This window comes from Canis lupus, chromosome 15, assembly GCF_048164855.1.
Source record: "Canis lupus baileyi chromosome 15, mCanLup2.hap1, whole genome shotgun sequence".
Classification (NCBI taxonomy): Eukaryota; Metazoa; Chordata; class Mammalia; order Carnivora; family Canidae; genus Canis; species Canis lupus.
In genome coordinates this window covers 30,868,041-30,886,228 of record NC_132852.1, presented here as the reverse complement: position 1 = coordinate 30,886,228, position 18,188 = coordinate 30,868,041, and the positions used below count along the sequence as shown (strand labels likewise).

The 18,188-nt window shown below is 39.5% G+C and overlaps 2 long non-coding RNA genes across 3 annotated transcripts in view; one reads left to right on the top strand and one right to left on the bottom strand.

The window, feature by feature from the left end:
- Window positions 1–15,266, bottom strand: part of LOC140604824 (uncharacterized) — a 26,074-nt gene extending 10,808 nt beyond the window's left edge. The window contains exons 1-3 of one of the 2 annotated variants that reach the window (XR_012007653.1): window positions 15,007–15,266; window positions 12,340–12,659; window positions 7,911–8,578 (exon numbers count right to left, since the gene is read on the bottom strand). This is a non-coding gene — a long non-coding RNA (uncharacterized lncRNA). Of the gene's footprint in view, window positions 1–7,910; window positions 8,579–12,339; window positions 12,660–15,006 lie in introns of those variants that run through there. The other variant, XR_012007652.1, reaches the window with a different exon arrangement.
- Window positions 15,020–18,188, top strand: LOC140604825 (uncharacterized). The gene is made up of 2 exons (XR_012007654.1): window positions 15,020–15,390; window positions 15,534–18,188. It is a non-coding gene; the product is annotated as an uncharacterized lncRNA (long non-coding RNA).

Sequence of the window (18,188 nt, the reverse complement as noted above, 5' to 3'; positions counted from 1 at the left end):
AACTGAGTGGAATTCTAGGACACCCAGCTGGTGTCGCAGAACTGCTTAGCTTGGGGGAAAGAACCCACACATCGGAACTGTTGTCAGAATAGGGAAAGGAGACTGCAAAATTTACTCTAGCTCTTGAAGCAAATAAGAAAACAGAGGAACTGAGAGGAAATGACCCATGCACTTGAATGGACCCAATGAATTTACTCACCAGGAGACAGATAGTGAGATAGAGGAGAGAGCAATCAATGTGGAAGAATGACAGTTTCTTGAATAGCACTTCACTTCCTTTTTTTTTTTTTTTTTTTTTAAAGATTTTATTTATTTATTCATAGAGACACAGCTAGAGAGAGAGACAGAGACACAGGCAGAGGGAGAAGCAGGCTCCATGCAGGGAGCCCGATGTGGGACTCGATCCCGGGGTCTCCAGGATCACACCCTGGGCTGCAGGCGGCGCTAAACCGCTGCGCCACTGGGGCTGCCCAGCACTTCACCTCCTCAAGGAGTGAAGACTATACCAGAGGATGGAGAAGCAGATGTCTGGGAGAGGCAATAGGAAAGAAGAGGATATCCTGGAAAAGTGTACTCTCAAAAAAAATAATAATAATAATAATAATAGTATTTTTTTCAATTCATCTCAGAAGCTTTCAGATTCCCTATTGTCTGTTAGCTAAAGCCTAGATCTGAACATTCAAAATTCCTGGAGTCAGTCAGTCTCTGCTTTCCCTCTTACCTGTAAAACATTGGATGGGTTATTTAACCTTTCTGATATTTGGTTTTCCCCCAAAACAGAGTGGAAGTAATCGTCTTATCTCTCAGAACTGTCATTAGGCTAAAATGAGATTAGTAACGAATATCAGAAGAGTGCCTGGCATAGAACAGGCACCTGGTAAATGTTTGCTATTATTAACTACAATACTACTGAAGAATGCTTTATATTTTAATAATAAAAGACACAGATTTGGTTTATCCCAATAAAGTAGAAATTTCTGCTAACGAGAAAACCTTATTTCAAGAGTATTTTAATTAAAGGGTTTTCCTGTGTATTTTGTGATGGATCCAAAGTAATCCTCTTCTGACTCAATCACCCCAAAGGAGATTATAGGATACTGCCACAAAACACTGTCCCTGGGATGCTCTGAGAATTAGGAGGGACTAGCCCCAAAGAAGATGGAATGGAAATGGACCTAGAACAGTACAAGGTCCTGGCACCTCTTCTCATACAAGAGAAGCTGGGGCTGCTTGCATGAAACCTTCCCCAAGTTCTGTGGCAAAATTCCATTTCTGAGAAGCACCAATATCCTACAGTGAATCCATTTCTAGGAAACAAGCCAACATAGGGGTGCGGCTTCAGCAACTCAGGTTAGCAACACTAGAGCCTGGCTGGCCTCCTTGGTCAGGGGAATCAGCTCAAACACCAGCAAGAAAGAGCAGCTATGAGAGTACTGCTATGAGAAAGGACTGGCAGGGGACCCATAGCAGGACAGGCCCGGTTCACTCAGGAGAAGGAAGATAAAAAAGGAGGAAGATGAACAAGACCACTCTGGAAACCCCCAGAAAGTAGTGCCACCAAACGAATGTACTGATCACATCCAAACCAAATTCCAACTGAAGCTCTGCATGTTTAGAAACAAATAAATCCTAACCAGAGACAATCCCCCAATGTAGGTGGGCCTTTCATCCTCCCTTGCCTGGGACCGTCCCAGTTTATAATTGCTATCCCACCAAAAGTATTTGTGGGGCCCTTTTTCACCAACCCTGGCTTGAAAAGAGCAAAATCCTTGATTTCCTAGAGCTGTGGATCCTTCTAGAAAAACTGAAATCGCTGACCAAATTCAGAGCCACTCAAGATATTCCTAGCGATTTATCAAGAAGAGACTTAAGAGAGAGAGACAGGCCAATGGCTGATACAGGACAGCATAGCCTCTTGTGCCAACAGGGATGCTTAATGTGAATGGCCCTCGGGGAAGCCTTATAGCAAGAGATTCTTCATCAAGAATCTAGCTGGTCTTTGAAAAGCTCCTTGTGCATTTTCCAAGTTATGAGGCATTGTGATTCTATCAGTTATCATAACTTGATTTTGAAGAGTCATAGATGACCATGTGTTTGCACGTGGACTTCTGAGGTCAGCCTAGTAGGAAAATCTTCTTAAGGGAATTGCATATGCACAAGTGAGACTCACTGGAGGCAATCTGAGTCCTTGGTAGTTATTTCTTGCAAATGTTACATTTAATTTCTTCCCAGACTCTTTCCATCAGAGAAGCAAAACCTGCATCTGGTTCACCAAGTCTATTTCTTGGCCCAGACCAATATTCTATGCTTGTTACTAAACTAACTTCGATGCCCTCATGCCCTCACACAATCGGGGGGCACCTGGGTGGCTCAGCAATTGAGTGTTTGCCTTCGACTCAGGGTGTGATCCCAGAGTCCCAGGATTGAATCCCACATCGGGCTCCCCTCAGGGAGCCTGTTTGTCCCTCTGCCTATGTCTCTGCCTCTCTGTGTGGGTGTCTCTCATGAATAAATAAATAAAAGTTAAAAAAATAGAAAGTCACCCAATCATCCCCACCACTGTGATTTTCATTGGAATCACTGTAATAATTACATAAGGTTGAACATAATTTTGTTCCTGTCATTGGGAGAGAAGGCAGTTATTGCCTCAAAATGTGAGCTATGTCACTTGAGCACTAGACTCAGGTTTCAAGGCAACAAAGGCACATCCAATCCACATTTGTCAGAGACCTGTACTGTGCTAAGCGCTTGCTCCCTCATCTTCAGGAAACTTACCACCTACACCACCTAAAACAAGAAATCATGGGACAATATTAATTTGAATGATAACTCATTTCATGTGAAGGAAAAGGACATTATACTGTAGATTTCATGGCCGTGACTTTTGGGACCCAGTCAGTTATGATTAGCAAGTGAAGCTTATGTTTTTTCTTGCACTTTAGTTTTATCCCTAACTACCAAATAAAAGACAATATTGAGCTAAAACGTACTAAGAGGGAACATTGACTTACTACTGAATTTTCAATATGTAAATACACATGCAAAATGTGATTAAAATAAAGCAACTTTTTTGTAAAAGAGACATATTAGAACAATAGCATCAATGGGTATTTTTCCGTTTAAAGTGATGGTTATGCATGTACCTACTCTGGTTATACTGTTATTGCTCAAATGTTTTGGAAATCACACTCTAAAACAGGCATAGAGCAGCAGGCTCACTCTCTCAAAAATGCCCAGTGGTTGAAAACTTCCTATAGTGGTGACTGGCTTTTGGAAGCAATCATAAGGCATAATGATGAGTAACTTTTATTGTTAAGTAAGTAATCAGAATAAAGGCAGGACTATAATATGGAAAAAAATAATTTTTTGTCATTCAGGAAATAGTGACAAGTGGTAAGGCAAAAAATAATATCTGGGTGAAAGACATTAAACACAGAACTACTCAGAAGAGAAAATAAACCACCATTGGCTCCCCTGGAATTTAGCATTAAAAACTGTAGAATGTTGAGTCCACTGGAGAAGAAAGCAAAATCTTCCATTTTTGAATATCTAGTGTAAAGCATAGTGAATAACACGGAGTAATCACCCAATAAATGTTTGAAGGATGAGACTTTAACAACTGGTTCTATCACCTTCCTGAAAGACAATAATTATGCCTCTAAATATACAAAAGCAATACAGATAACATTTTGCATACTACTATCCCGTGATGTTGTTGGTTTACTCTTCATAGAGTCTCTTCAGTGGATTCAAATTCTCAATCACATTTTTAATTTAGAATTTGTCATAATCGGGGCACATGGGTGGCTCAGTCAGTTAAGCGTCCAACTCTGGATTTCGGTTCAGATCACAATGTCAGGGTCATGAGATAGAGCCCCCTCATCAGGCTCTGCAGTCTGAGGAGAGTCTGCTTGAGATTCTCTCTCTCTCTCTCTGTCTCCTCCCACCCCTCCCCGACTGCTCACACCTGCTCTCTCTCTCTTAAAATAGAATAAACTTTTAAAAAATTGTCATAATTTTAAAATTCAAAAAGGTACAAGAAATTATATAACAACCACCCAATCCACTCATCAACCAGATTCAACAACTGTTACTGTGAGCCATTTTTTAGGATTCAAACATACAAGAAAAGTCATAGTTGATATTCACTAATGTTGTAGTAGGCAGGACAAGTTAAAAGTAGCAAAAGTGCACTTAAAAAATAGTGTCCTTTCCCATCTGATTGCCTCTGTAACTTTTTTTTTTTTTGTACATTCTCCTGACTCTTCAAATTACACCTTTAAAACTTTGCTTTTACTTTGTGCCTCCGCCTGGCTCTTGGAAAGACTTTTGTAATTTGTTGTTAATGGCATATTTTGGACTGTAATCTCCATTTCACTTATTTGGAGTACATTTTTCTCCCAAATTTCTCTTCCTTTCCATTCGGCCCAAGCTGCAAATAATAATAATTTCCTCCAAACTCCCACCTTGACGGCCCTTTTATGCACTCCATCTTCTTCCCAGCTATGTCCCCCAATCAGGCCCTTTAGAATAAAAACAACAAAAAGCCTCTCATTTTAAGAGAGAATCAGGCCGTTTATGCCATGTTATTTTACTGTATTTAGGGACCATGTTTATCATGTTCTAATGTTCCATGCTACTTGGCATCAAAGAACATTGCTTTATTGTGACATTTTCAAATGAAAACTACATGACAGTAACAGTTTCCAAAGAACTCTCATTTACCTTGGCAGCATTTACGAGTGGTGGGGGGAAAATACATAAAACCACCGCTTTGAGCAAAACGCTACAATGATTATTTAGCAAACAAGCTCACATATTAGAACGGTGGAGGGAAGATTGCTTCTACAAGACTAAATTATACTTTACACACAGGCACTGCTGAATGGCTTTCTGCAGAGGTTACGTTTAAATTATAGCTCTTGCTAAGCAAACATCTCACGGTTTGTGTGTGAATTTGAATTATGCATCGAACAGGCAGCATGTTTATGGAAAAAAGTCAAGTCGATAGATTGCTAAATTGCTAAAACATTTGTAAGAGACAGAAATAGCTGTGGTGTTGGACAATGAAGAAGGTTTGAGAGAGGTCCCGCTTACTCTCCAGTATGAAAATGGGTTGGCAAGGCTGGACCACAGGGAGTGATCAACCTTCGGCTTCATTCAGAAGCATCCAAAAATTGCTAGCATTTTCTCTTTAGAAATCTAAGTTGATATCTTATGCTGGGAGATTCTAAATCTGGCAGAGTGCATTGTGTGACTTCCAATTTTATTTTAATTCCTAGAAATAAGGCAAATCTATAAGAGCTGTCCTAATTCAGGGGAAATACACCATTAGATAGCCAAAACAGGCAAATCAGGTAAAAGATGTCAGGGAACCAATGAGCTCCATAAAGGGTTTTCAACCTTTCCAGAACCTGCCAAGCTCCCCAGTAGCTTCTGGAGAACAATGGAGTTTACTGCAGCACAATGAGTCTTATTTGGGTCAGTAGGTGTGCACCCACCATAAAGATGCGGCAAGTGACTAATGGCCTTTACATTCCCATAGAACTCGAAGAGTGTGTGTTTCTATTGCTGCTTAATTATGCATTTTTCCATCCATAACCCTTGGGAATTTTATGATCTTTCATTTCTTAAGATTTACAACTCCTGCACATGTTGCAAATCCCAGTCAAGTTTCTGCCACACTAAGCAAGGGTTTACCCTGGAGGAGTATGGCGGTAGCAAAGCTTCAATCTACTAACCAGAGAACAAATATTTCTCATGGTCTCCAGTTCTTCTTGGGTAAAGAAAGTAGGAGAAAGAAGGAAGAAGTGTCAGTGACTGACACTATATGGATTAGCAAAGAGCCCAGAAGAAGACAACTGGAGGAAGACAAGCTATAAAACTTGCCATTTGATGGTCTAGAAAATTCTCAGGTACATACAACTACGTGTGTGTGCGTGTGTGTGTGTGTGTGTGTGTGTGTGGTCTGTATGCGGGTGGCTCAGGAGGCTAAGCAGTCAACTCTTGATCTCAGCTCAGGTTTGATATCTGGCTTGTGAGTTCAAGCCCTGGGTTGGGCTCCACAATGGGTGTGGAACCTACTTAAAGAAGGAAAAAGTAAAAAAAAAAAAAAAAAAAAAAGGAAAAAGTAGTCTGTACGATTTCATTAATAAAACATTCTTCAAATGACAAAATTATAGAGGTGGAGAAAAGATGAGTGGTATTCCAAGTGTGGAGTAGGGGGAAGGAGAAGGAAGAAGGTGTCCATGGCCTTAAAAGGATGCTTGCAGTGATGAAACTGTTTTTACCTGGAGTGTAGTGGTGGCTACACATATCTACACATGTGACAAATCACATAGAGCTTCTTACAGGGTAAAATGCATCCCAGAAAGAGATATGTTAGATTGAAACCCCCCAATATTTCAAAATGTGACCTTATCTGGAAATTATATTGTTGCTCGTGCAGTCAGCAAAAACGAGGTCATATTGGAGCAGGGTGAGCCCCTCATCCTGTAATGTAACTGGTGTCCTTAAAAGAAAAGGAAAATCTGAACACAGAGAGAAGATGATGTGAAGCCACATTGGGAGAAGGCATGTAAAGACAAAGGCAGAGACCAGAGCCATGCTGTCACAAACCAAGGAACACCTGGGGCCACCAAAAACTAGAAGAGGCAAGGAAGGATCCTCCCCTGGAGGCTTTTGGGGGGAACACAGCAACACCAACACCTTAATTTTGGATGTCTAGCCTCCAGAATGATGAGAGACTAAACTGCTATTGTTTTAAGCCACTGAGTTTGTGGTACTTGTTATGGTGGCCCCAGGAAATTAAAATACCACTAAATGCACACCCATGCACAAACAAATGCTAAAACTAGCATTTTAAACTAGTGAGCTCTGATAAGGTCAGTGGATTGTATCAAGGCCAATTTCCCAGCTGTGATATTGTACTGTAGCTGCGCTAAGAGTTACTGTGAGACAAACTGGGTGAACATATACAGAGTGTCTCTCTATTTCTTATAACTGCACACTAATCTACAATTGTCTCCATGTAAAAGCGTAAGAGTGGTCTGGCTTCTAGTTAAGTTGGCTCCTTAACATAGCGTCAGGAAGCAGGCCAGAAAGCTAAATCTAGCCCGTTTTAAAAATGAGAAAACTGAGGCTCAGAGAAATTAAACAGATTTCCAAAATTCATAAGCATACCAAGAAATTCAGTTCTTGAATCTACACCGTGCAAAAAGCAGTCCATCTTGTTTAGCTATGCTGTGGTTTTCAGAGGCATAATTCGATTAAGTTCACTCGGCATGACAAAGGTTTCAAAGTGAGAGGGAGGAACCATGCACAAGGTCATGGAACCACTGGTGATCGCAGAAGAAGGATGATAAAGAAAAACTTGAGGGAAGAAATGTAGCGCATCCTGCCTTTTTTCCCCCAGAGAAGGGAGGTCTGCTACGTTTTGTAGATATTTGAGTAGGAATGCTGAGGAGGAAGCCGGCTTTAAAGCTGATCCCTAAGAAGAGGCATTGCATCCCACCTGGCCTATTTCCTTTTACAGTGTCAAGAAAGGAAAAGTTGACTGCTATGGGTATAGGTCATGTGAACATCCCTCTGGAAACACAGCCAGGTTAAGACAGGAAGCCATAGAGACCCGGTGGCGCAGCGGTTTAGCACCGCCTGCAGCTCAGGATGTGATTCTGGAGACCCGGGATCAAGTTCCACGTCGGGCTCCCTGCATGGGGCCTGCTTCTCCCTCTGCCTGTGTCTCTGCCTCTCTCGCTCTGTGTCTCTCATGAATAAATAAAAAAATAACATCTTTTTAAATAATAATAAATAAAAAATAAAGAAGAGATAGCATCTAGAGTTTATTCACCACCAAACCCTAGCAGTACTTACACAAGCTATAACTTCTTAATTGCATTTAAAAGCGTCAGAAACAGGGAGCGATTTGTCAGCCTTATTATTTGCATTGGGCAAACTATGGTGCAAGCCTCTGGGGCAGCCGGAGGGGTTTATATGAAGTGCAGAAGACACAGCAGACAGCAGCAGCGGGGCTGTAATTCTGGAGATCAATGACTCAAGGGATGAAAAGTCTCCCACTTCTTGCCTAGGCTTAGCAGGAAAATGGGGAGAAATGCACCAATTATGTTCGCATTAATGTGTAGATCAGAAGTAATGGGGAAAAGACTCCAGCGATGCTGGCTACCTTGAATTAACATAGATCTTTTTATCCCCAAGAAGTGTGATGGATTTGGAAAGCCCAGATTACACATCTTGGAGCCAATGACTCATGGGGAGGGAGACGGTGAAACATTTCTCCTGAGGTGGATAAAAATTATAAGTCCTCATAAACCAGAGTTTGAGAAAACCCTTTTGGCCCCTTGGGTCTCCGTAGCCATCATCTAACCATGTTTCTGGAAGTCAGGATTTATTGGATGGCAATTCAGCTCTGTTGGTCAGCTGTCTACTCCAGGCAGCGCAGGGAAGCTGTTCGAATGCAGTCTGCAAATACTGAGCTGGCAGGGGAGATCCAGAACAGATTCCTGTGGACATTTGTTTCTTTTCCCTTTGAGGAAGCCCCTTTATTTTCCTGTAATTGTATCTGATGAGAGGAAATACAGAAGTAAATGGAGCAGAAGCCAATATGAATCTTTGCTTGCAGGCTTATTGTTTATTGACTCATAAGCTACCTGTCCTGAGACAAATATAATTATGGAGTGATTATACTATGTTCCTGAGTGAAAGAAAAAGATCCACGGATGTATTATGTCCTGCTGTTCAAATTTACAAAGTTTACAAAGACTGTGTCACATAGTCTTGGTTGCTACATTAGGAAAGAGACTGGACAATTATGCATATTTCCCTAAGAATTCAATTGTCAATTTCTCTTACACACCAGTATCTCTCAAAATTTAATGGGCAAGTGGATCACCTGGAGATCTTGTCAAAGCACAGATTCTGAGTCAGAAGGTTTGGGGTAAGGCCTAACGTATGCTGCACTTCTTTTTTGTCATGGAGGGATTTAAAAAAAAATTACTGAGGTATAATGGAAATATAAATTGTGATTACCACAACCGAGCTGATTAATATATCTATCGCCTTATTATTTTCTTTTTTCTGTGTGTGTGTATGTGATAAGACCTAATTTAAGATCTACCCTGTTAGCAAATGTCAAGTAAATTTTACAGTATTGTTAACTATAGTCACGATGTTATCCATAAGATCTCCAAAATTTATTCATCTGACATAATTGAAAGTTTATACTCTTTGACCATCACTCTATTTCTCTCTCTCCCACCCCTATTCCCTGGCAGCCAACTTTCCATTTAGTTTCTATGAATTTTACTATTTTAGAGTCCACATATAAGTGAGAGATCATACAGTATGTGTCTTTCTGAGTCCAGCTTATTTCACTCAGCATAAAGTTTATCCATGTTGTTGCAAATGGCTGGATTTCCTTCTTTTTAAAAGCTGGATAGGACAGCCTGGGTGGCTCAGTGGTTTAACGCTGCCTTCAGCCCAGGCCTGATCCTGGAGATCTTGGATCGGGTCCCGAGTTGGGCTCCCTGCAAGGGGCCTGCTTCTCCCTGTGAGGGACCTGTGTCTCTGCCTCTCTCTGTCTCTGTGTCTCTCATGAATAAATAAATAAAATCTTTTTTAAAAATCTGGATAATATTCGTGTGTGTGTGTGTGTGTGTGTTTAGACAGAAGGGAGGCCAGGGACTAGGGTGGGACAGACAGAGGAAAGGGGAAAGAAAGGGGAGCACATACAGCAAAAATGTTGACAGTTCTTGACTCTAGTGGTATTTCTACATCACAATCTTTAACCCATCATCCACTGACAGATATCAAGGTTGTGGTGACCAGTCTGCAATGAACGACCCTGGGGATTTGCAGAACTACTTTGGTTACCAAGGCTCTAAGCGCACAGTATCTGGGATATAATTCAAGTACAAGGGAGCTGTGTGAGTTGGCTTCTTTCTAGCTAGGTCCTTTAGTTCCCCCAATTTCATTATGAACATGAAATAGACACAAAAGTTGGAAGAATAATACAATGAACCTGTACACCCACAACTTGAGTCGAGAACTGTTGACACATTGCCATATTTGCTTGTTCCTCTCTCCTTTCTGCTTTCTCCATCCACACCCCCCCCCCACGTATATATATATTCTCCAAACCATGTACAATGGCAGATATCATGACAGTTCACCCATAAATACTTCATCATTTATTTCCTAAGAGAATAACTTCAATGTAATTGTTCCACTTTAGAGAATAAATAAGAATTCCAAGTCCATAACATTTACTAATACCCAGTCCACTTTCAAGTATCTCCAATTGTTTCCAGTATGCCTTTTATAATTCCTTTACTAAAAAAACAAAGGTCCGGTCAAGGTTCAGGCATTGCCTTTGTTGAAAAACACTCCCTCAACCTTCTTGGGTTTTTTTTTTTTTTAATTTTTTTTTATTTATGATAGTCATACAGAGAGAGAGAGAGAGGCAGAGACACAGGCAGAGGGAGAAGCAGGCTCCATGCGCCGGGAGCCCGACGTGGGACTCGATCCCGGGTCTCCAGGATTGCGCCCTGGGCCAAAGGCAGGCGCCAAACCACTGCGCCACCCAGGGATCCCCACCTTCTTGGGTTTTTTGTTCGTTTGCTTACTTTTCATGACATCGACTTTTTTAAAAGTTCAGGCTATCTGTCTTTGAGAATGTGTCCTAGTTGATGTCTACCTAACTTTTCTCACAGCGTTATTGAATTTTGACTTTAATTGAAAATTATGCCTAGACACTTGAAGGATTCATTCAAGTTAAGCACTTTTAACAAGTTAAACATTTTGGACAGGTATAGCTCAAGGGTGTTGCATACTTCAGATTCCATCCCACCAAGAAATTCATAAAGTCAGGTCATCCCACTGTTAATGATGTTAACTTTGTTCATTTGATTGCCCTAATAAGAGACCCAGATGTCTCTATTTTAAAAGTGCATTTTTTTTCTTTTGCATTTGGCAGTCAGTAATTAATCTGTGAAGTGGTATTTCAGCCATTTGTGAATATCCTGCTTCCAAACATTTCATCCAATGGCATTAGCACTGATTGCAGAGGCTTACTTGAACCAGTGAGTCATTTATTTCATTGGGGATTGGAAATGGTGATTTTCTAATCTCTCATTCGTCCTGCACTTATTAATTAGCATTCCTCTGTAACAGTCAGCCCTTCCCTCTTCCCTACCCTACAGCCCCACTATGATAGACTCATGACATTTTGTGGATTTAATGCATTGTAATTGATAAAAGGCATTATTGTATTTGATGTTCAAATTGTCCCGAATTTCTCAGTGAGCCCCTTCAAGCTGACTTTTGTGTCTCTTAGACATAATCTCATTAGTCTTTGAACGTTTCCTTTTTTTCTGGCAAAAAATGTCCCAGGCCTACTTGTTCTTTCCTGCCCAAATTGGAATCCGCTATGTCTACAAGGAGCCCTGGTTGCCTCTAATGAAGAATGACATTTAGAACCAAGATCTAGGCAGTAGGTGTGTACATTGTTACTCAAGCATCATTGTTTCCAGGTATGTTCAGTGACAAAGCTTGGAATTGTGGGTGTTTTTATAGTGAGAGGTTCATATTGATATGTCAGATTTGAATTTCAACTACAGGAATTTTTATTTTACATTTTATTTTCTTATAAAAACTTTAATATTTATGTATTAATTTGCTTTAATCCCACAATATATTTTTTAAAGTTTAAAAATTACAACTGTTACTGCTAACCATAAATTACTATGAGAAGTTTGAGATTTCTTTGAAGTCCTTTTTATCTTAAAATAAATTCCACTAAAAGTGTTCAAAAGTTATTCGCAATAATTATTTTCCTAGATTTGCATTATTTTATTTGTATTCAATTTTCGCTGAGTTTTTGAATCTCTAAAACATATGTGGCTTATATGTAAGTGATGAATCACTCAATTCTGCTCCTGAAACTGATATTACACTGTATGTTAGTTGTCTAGAATTTAAATAAAAACCTGAAACAAAATTAATTAAATTAAATTAATAAAAGTCCAAACTGAATTCTCAAAGAAGTCTCAGCCCATATCCATCTGCCTCACCCCATTCCCGCACCCCCTATTGTCAACTATTTTCATTAGTTGCTAGTCTAGCCTTCCTGTATTCCTTTTTGGAGAAAAAAAAGAGTAAATTTATTTATTTACTCTATTTTCTCTCCTTTCTTACACAAAAGGTAGCATATTGCATATTCTGCTTTATGACCATATTTGCGGAGTATTGTCAGGATAGACTCATGGACTCTGGGTCATAGAATACATACATAAGCAATTTATCAGATATTGCCAAATCCCTCACCTTGGGGCTGTACCTTTCTAGAATACTGACTGTCTGCATGGATGAATGCATCTTCTTCCACAGACTTGCCAACCCACTGTTCTGCAGACCATTGACTATTTTTAAAGCATAACAGATGAGGGGCACCTGGGTGACTCAGTCAGGAAGTGGCCAACTCTTTATTTCATCTCAGGTTGTGATCTCAGGGCCATGAGATCAAGCCCCGTGGACTCCACACTCAGTGGAGAGTCTGCTTGAGGATTCTCTCCCTCTTCCTCTTCTTCTCCCCACCATTCATGTGTGTTCTCTCTTTCTCTTCCTCTCTCTCTTTCCCCAGCTGTCTGTAAAATAAATAAATCTTTTTTGAAAGAAATTTATAACAGATAAGAAAGTGAATCTCCACAGAATTTTTATCTGCATAACTCCTAAGAGTGAGGTTAAGATCTTTTCATTTATTTAAGAGCAATTTGCCTTGATTTATTTGAAAAATGTCTTTTGTCTTTTTGTCCTTTTTCCTATTATGTCTTTGGTCTTTTTCTTCTAATTAATATTGCTATATGAGTATCAGACAATGTAGATACCACTTTGTGGCAAAAAAAATCATACAGAAATTTTAGAAATTTCTTAATGATGGTAGGCCTATTTTACCTCAGAAAATATGACAACTCTAAATTTGCATCCACATATTAATATTGCCTAAAACCAAAAGAACTGGCTGCAGTCAACACACCTACAACCTGAGTGGGAGATCCTAACACACTTCTCTCTGTAAGTGATACGGTAAGAGAAAAAAAGCCTCAAAACTGTAAAAGGTTTAAACATTGATACTAATAAACATGATCTGATTGACATATACAAAATTCTGCATCCACACAATTGTAAAATGCACATTTCTATATTAAATAAGTAGTGGGGGAGTTCCAAACAAAATTACACACAACGTGAGACTCTTCTCATAAAGTATAAGATGACTAAAGACATATAATTTTAGGTGTTCATGAAGACATAATAAAACTATATGGGGCAGCCTGGGTGGCTCAGTGGTTTAGTGCCGCCTTCAGCCCAAGGCGTGATCCTGGGGACCTGGGATCGAGTCCCATGTCAGGCTCCCAGCATGGAGCCTGCTTCTCCCTCTGCCTATGTCTCTGCTTCTCTTTCTCTCTCTCTCTCTTTCTCTGTCTCTCATTAATAAATAAATAAAATCTTTAAAAAAAAACTATATGAAGAAGAAAGAAACACATAGGATCCAGGATGATGGTTCATCTAAAGTACAGGAAGAAAGGGAGACAGGTTAGAAAGGCCACAAGGTTAGATGAAGAAAGTCCAGATCCTAGGTCTTATTTGGGGTAATAGTTTTATAAGAGCTTTATATTAAATAAAAAAATTAAACAAAGAAACCTGAGCTGATGGTAGGTCATGAACCAAAACTATGCTTAATCTTCTTTTATGCATCTGAGATCTAGACAGAACCAACAGAAAAGAAATATATTTCCAATCCATGAAAACTAATGAAGGTATAATATCCAAGGAAAGAAGAGAGATTAAGATAAAAATAGACATTATGAAATAAAATAATAACAATGAAAACAATAGAAATGATCAATGGGAGAGAAAAGTGTGTTCTTTCTAGAGATCAATAACAGAGACAATGCTCTGGGGAATCTGATCCAAAAAAAATGAGCAAAAGGGTCAATACTGTGCTAGGACATATACTAAATATGCAATAAATCAGAATTTGTCTCACAAAAAGACTATTCAAATATTCTGGTCTACTGAGTAGATTGGTAGAGAAAAGAGAAAGAAAAAAAGATTTTTTTTTTTGGAGTCAATAATCATAATTCTACCTCAATTGCTCAATAGCTATTTTTTTAAGTGATTTCCAAACATTTTGCTTATCTCTACATGCATACTGGTTTTTACACCTTGGTCTTTAAGTCAGCCTTGATGCCATTGTGGTGACTTTAGAGACCATGAGCCAACTCTCAGTCCCCAAGCATTTGGCTCAGACACAGATGGAAGGAGGGGAAGAAGTTTGGGGATTTATCAGAGGAATTCCAAGTAATCCTTGTTACTATATTTCCTTTTACTTATTTATAATGCAAACAAGAAGTTAAAATCATAATTGCTTTACCTCTGCCCATTAAAATATGCCATTAAAAATCATCTTAATGAATAGATATTACTGTCTGGTGATGACTACTCTGACCCCCTGTCTAACAGGCTCCATTTATGTCTTGTTTGATGGAAGTTCTCTGCATCTGCAAAGCAAAAGGGCAAACTGATTTATGAACAAGACTTATTGTCGCAGAGGCAGATTTGTATAATGAGAAATATATTAAATCTAATGAAGGGAGAGCGTGCCTACCAAGGCAGAAAGTGCGTTGTGATTAAGTGATTCAATATCCCTCAATGGATTAATTTAGACAATGCACTGGGGTACGTAGCCACTGCCAGACCCCTTTGCTCTAATGACAAATGTTAAGCAATGCTGCATACTTGTGCATATGTATTGGCTTTTTAAGGTGTGATGACAAAGTAAGGTGTCACCCTCAGACCTCTACATTAATAAGATGAATCCCAGAGATGCACATGTCCTACAGATAGAGAACCAGGAAAATCTATCAAAAATGTCATCTTTTAATATCTGCTTACAGTAAAGCATTTACTATAAAATAGACACACTCTTACCTTTTCAACCAAGGCCAGCTTACTGTATCTGACAAACACTAAATGCAATCCATGTTAATTCCCTCTCCGGTCCCCAGCAGGGCCCAAGTCAGACACAGGACAATCAGTCATGGGCTGTGGTTTCCAAATAGGAGCATGCCAGCTACTGTTTAATTGTCTACATGTACACACTCAATACAATAAGCGATGTCATTTGCAAGATTTGAAAGCCACAACGAACCTGTCAGGGCCCAGCAGTCACCTTCCTACAGTTTGGAACAAGTCCAGTTTCCAGTTGTGACTACATAAAGCAAAACCCTGTAACCTTCAGTGACAGCACAAAGGGAGCTGAATTCTGCATTACTAACAGCAATGACCCCAACACAATGCTCTTGGGACACACAGGTATGCTCAACCTATATCCCACAGAGGGAAATGAGCCATCTTAGGCTCTCAGTGCCACAGGAAAAAATATTCGGCGCTCTGAGGGTCTGCAGGTAATGGATTAAAAAATTCAACACTTTTTTCACCCTTTTCTTTTTCTCTAGGAGAAAAGTATCTCAAGAGTACTGGCACCAGAATTAAGAAACTAGGAAAAAAATAGCCACTTATGTGGTGTCCAGCAGCCTTAATAAGGAAAAGCAGAATTTCCATCACCTTGGGCATCCATTCTGATGACTCAAGGGCAGAGAGGAATCTAACAAGCCTATGTTCCTCTCTTTATAATAACTGAAAGAAAGAAAGAAAGAAAGAAAGAAAGAAAGAAAGAAAGAAAGAAAGAAAGAGAAAGAAAGAAAATGTGACTTCTATACGAGGCAGGTGGTGAAAAGAAAAGGCTGTCCCACACACCAAAAGTAAAGGTGAAGAGGTTTCAGCTTCTGTTTTTGGATTCCCCTAGACTATTGGATCCCTCTTGGCCTAATGAAACTATGTGTTTGCTGTGAAGTATATAAACAAGCTGAGGTCAGAATCCTATTCTGCAGCGTACTGTCTATGTGACCCTGGTGGTATTCTCTGTTCTTTAAGGAATGATTATTCCTAATAATTTCATCATATCTGAATTACTTATATTAACATAATTAAAAAAAACACATTTATCTATTAATAAGTCCTCAGTGAGCTTTAAAGAGGGTGGCTTCTTGTACTAAAGAAGCCTTTTTGATGAGATATGGGGTAGGAAAGACATGCAAATGAGGAAGTAGAAGCAGGAAAAGAGATAAATTGCCCTGCATGAGCCAGTTGTAATGGCTTGAGAAGCCTTGGAGAAGATGGTGTAAAGCACACATACTGAAACCACAGGGACCCTGAGGTGAGTCTGCTGTGGAAAGACAGAATTTACAAAGAGGTGACCGGTGACCAGCATACACCATGAATACCACTACATAGGGCTGTAAATAAAAGAGTTTCAGAAACAAGAAGTCCAATAGAATAACTAACAGGTGTTAGGCGTTGCCCAGCAGCATGATTCTTCTTAGGAGCTGGACTGCTTATCCAGAAAGGCTGCTGTTCCTAAGAAGATATGTGTTGATTTGAATAGAAATTTTCATATTTTTCCAAGTCACATTCATTTCCTATTCACCCCAGGAAACTGTAAGTTCACTTCCAGATGTTTCTGAAAGCAAGTTCAGGTGCTAGAGGTTCAAACCCAACAATGTTGGGAGCTTGGTCCCAGGGACTCAGTAAGACCTTTCCCTGTAATCAGATATAGCTACTAACACAATGTATTTTATTTTATTAAAGTTTTTTTATTTATTTGAGAGAGAGAGAGAAAGAGCATGGGGTGGGTAGAGGCAGAGGGAGAGAGAGAATCTCAAGCAGACTCTCCACTAAGAGCCAAGCCCTGCACAGGGCTCCGTCCCAGCACCCTGAGATTCTGACCTGAACCAAAATCAAGTCACTTACTGTGTACCAGACATGATTCTACATGCTTTACATATATTAACTCACTTATTCTTCACCACAACCTTATGAGGTAGACAATTACATTTTACAGGTGAAGAGACTCAGGTACGTAAAGATTAGATAATCTTCCCAAAGACTCAATATTTGGTGGAATGGGATTCAATCTGAGCTGTTTGAATCCAAATGCTGTGCCCTTAAATGCTAGACTAGACTGCCTGTTCATATCTATATTAATATAGGCAGAAAGGGAGATAGGTAAGAATATAGGTTGAGATAGATACATAGATAGAAATAAGACTTAGATAAAGAAATACAAATATAGAACAAATATAGATATTAATATGGGTATAGATACAGAAATACAGACACAGGCAGCAAATAAAAAGAACTAGATTAAAGGGCTACTGAGACAGACCGGAAGTTACCATGTGTTCATTCTCTCAAGAAGCTTGGTCTTACATTTGAGACTTTGTGTTTGTATTTGTTTCCATTTTTGTACATATGAACACACCAAAAAAAAGTTTTTTCAGGATATGATGTCTCATAAGATATGATTAGATCTGAAAATGGTAGAATTTGGAGATGAGAGGATTAGGGAAGTTTCTTCTGGCTACGATGGAGTGGCCAGACTTTCTCTGCTGCTGTTAACAACTAGAAAATTGGACAAAATCTATGAAACAAGAGTTTTTAAATGTTGAACAACAGATGACACAAAACAGTGACCCCTTAGAGAGCAAAAGCACACAAGGTGAGTTTTCTAAGCACCCCAGCTTTGTTCCAACAGGTACTTTATGGTGTAAGTCAGGGAAGGGAAGCTCACACAGAGCACAATAGTGTCCAGGGACACTGAGGCAGCTGAAAAATTATGGGATAGAGTACTAACAAGAAGGAAGCTACAAAGAAAGAGATCCAGAAAATTGCCCACAGGTTCCCCATAAGTCTGTTGCTGAGAACTGAGCTGTGTTCGTGCAGGTAAAACTCCATGAGGCAGGACAAAGAATTGCATTTAACTTCTCATCTGTCAGAATAAAGAGGCCTCATTGAACACCAGGTTATTCAGGAGATCTGATCAGGTCTGGGTAGGAGTAAGTACTACACTTTGGCCCTTAACAAATTTATAGACAAGTATAAAAATGTATTAGGTTGATCTGTAAATAGCTTACCTCTCTGCCAACATAAACTGAAGTTATTTAGAGGAACAACAACAAAATCCAGATACTCAACAACATAAAAATAGCCAGCATACATTTTGCAAAAATAACCATGCATGCAAAAAAAAAAAAAAAAAAAAAACAAGAAAA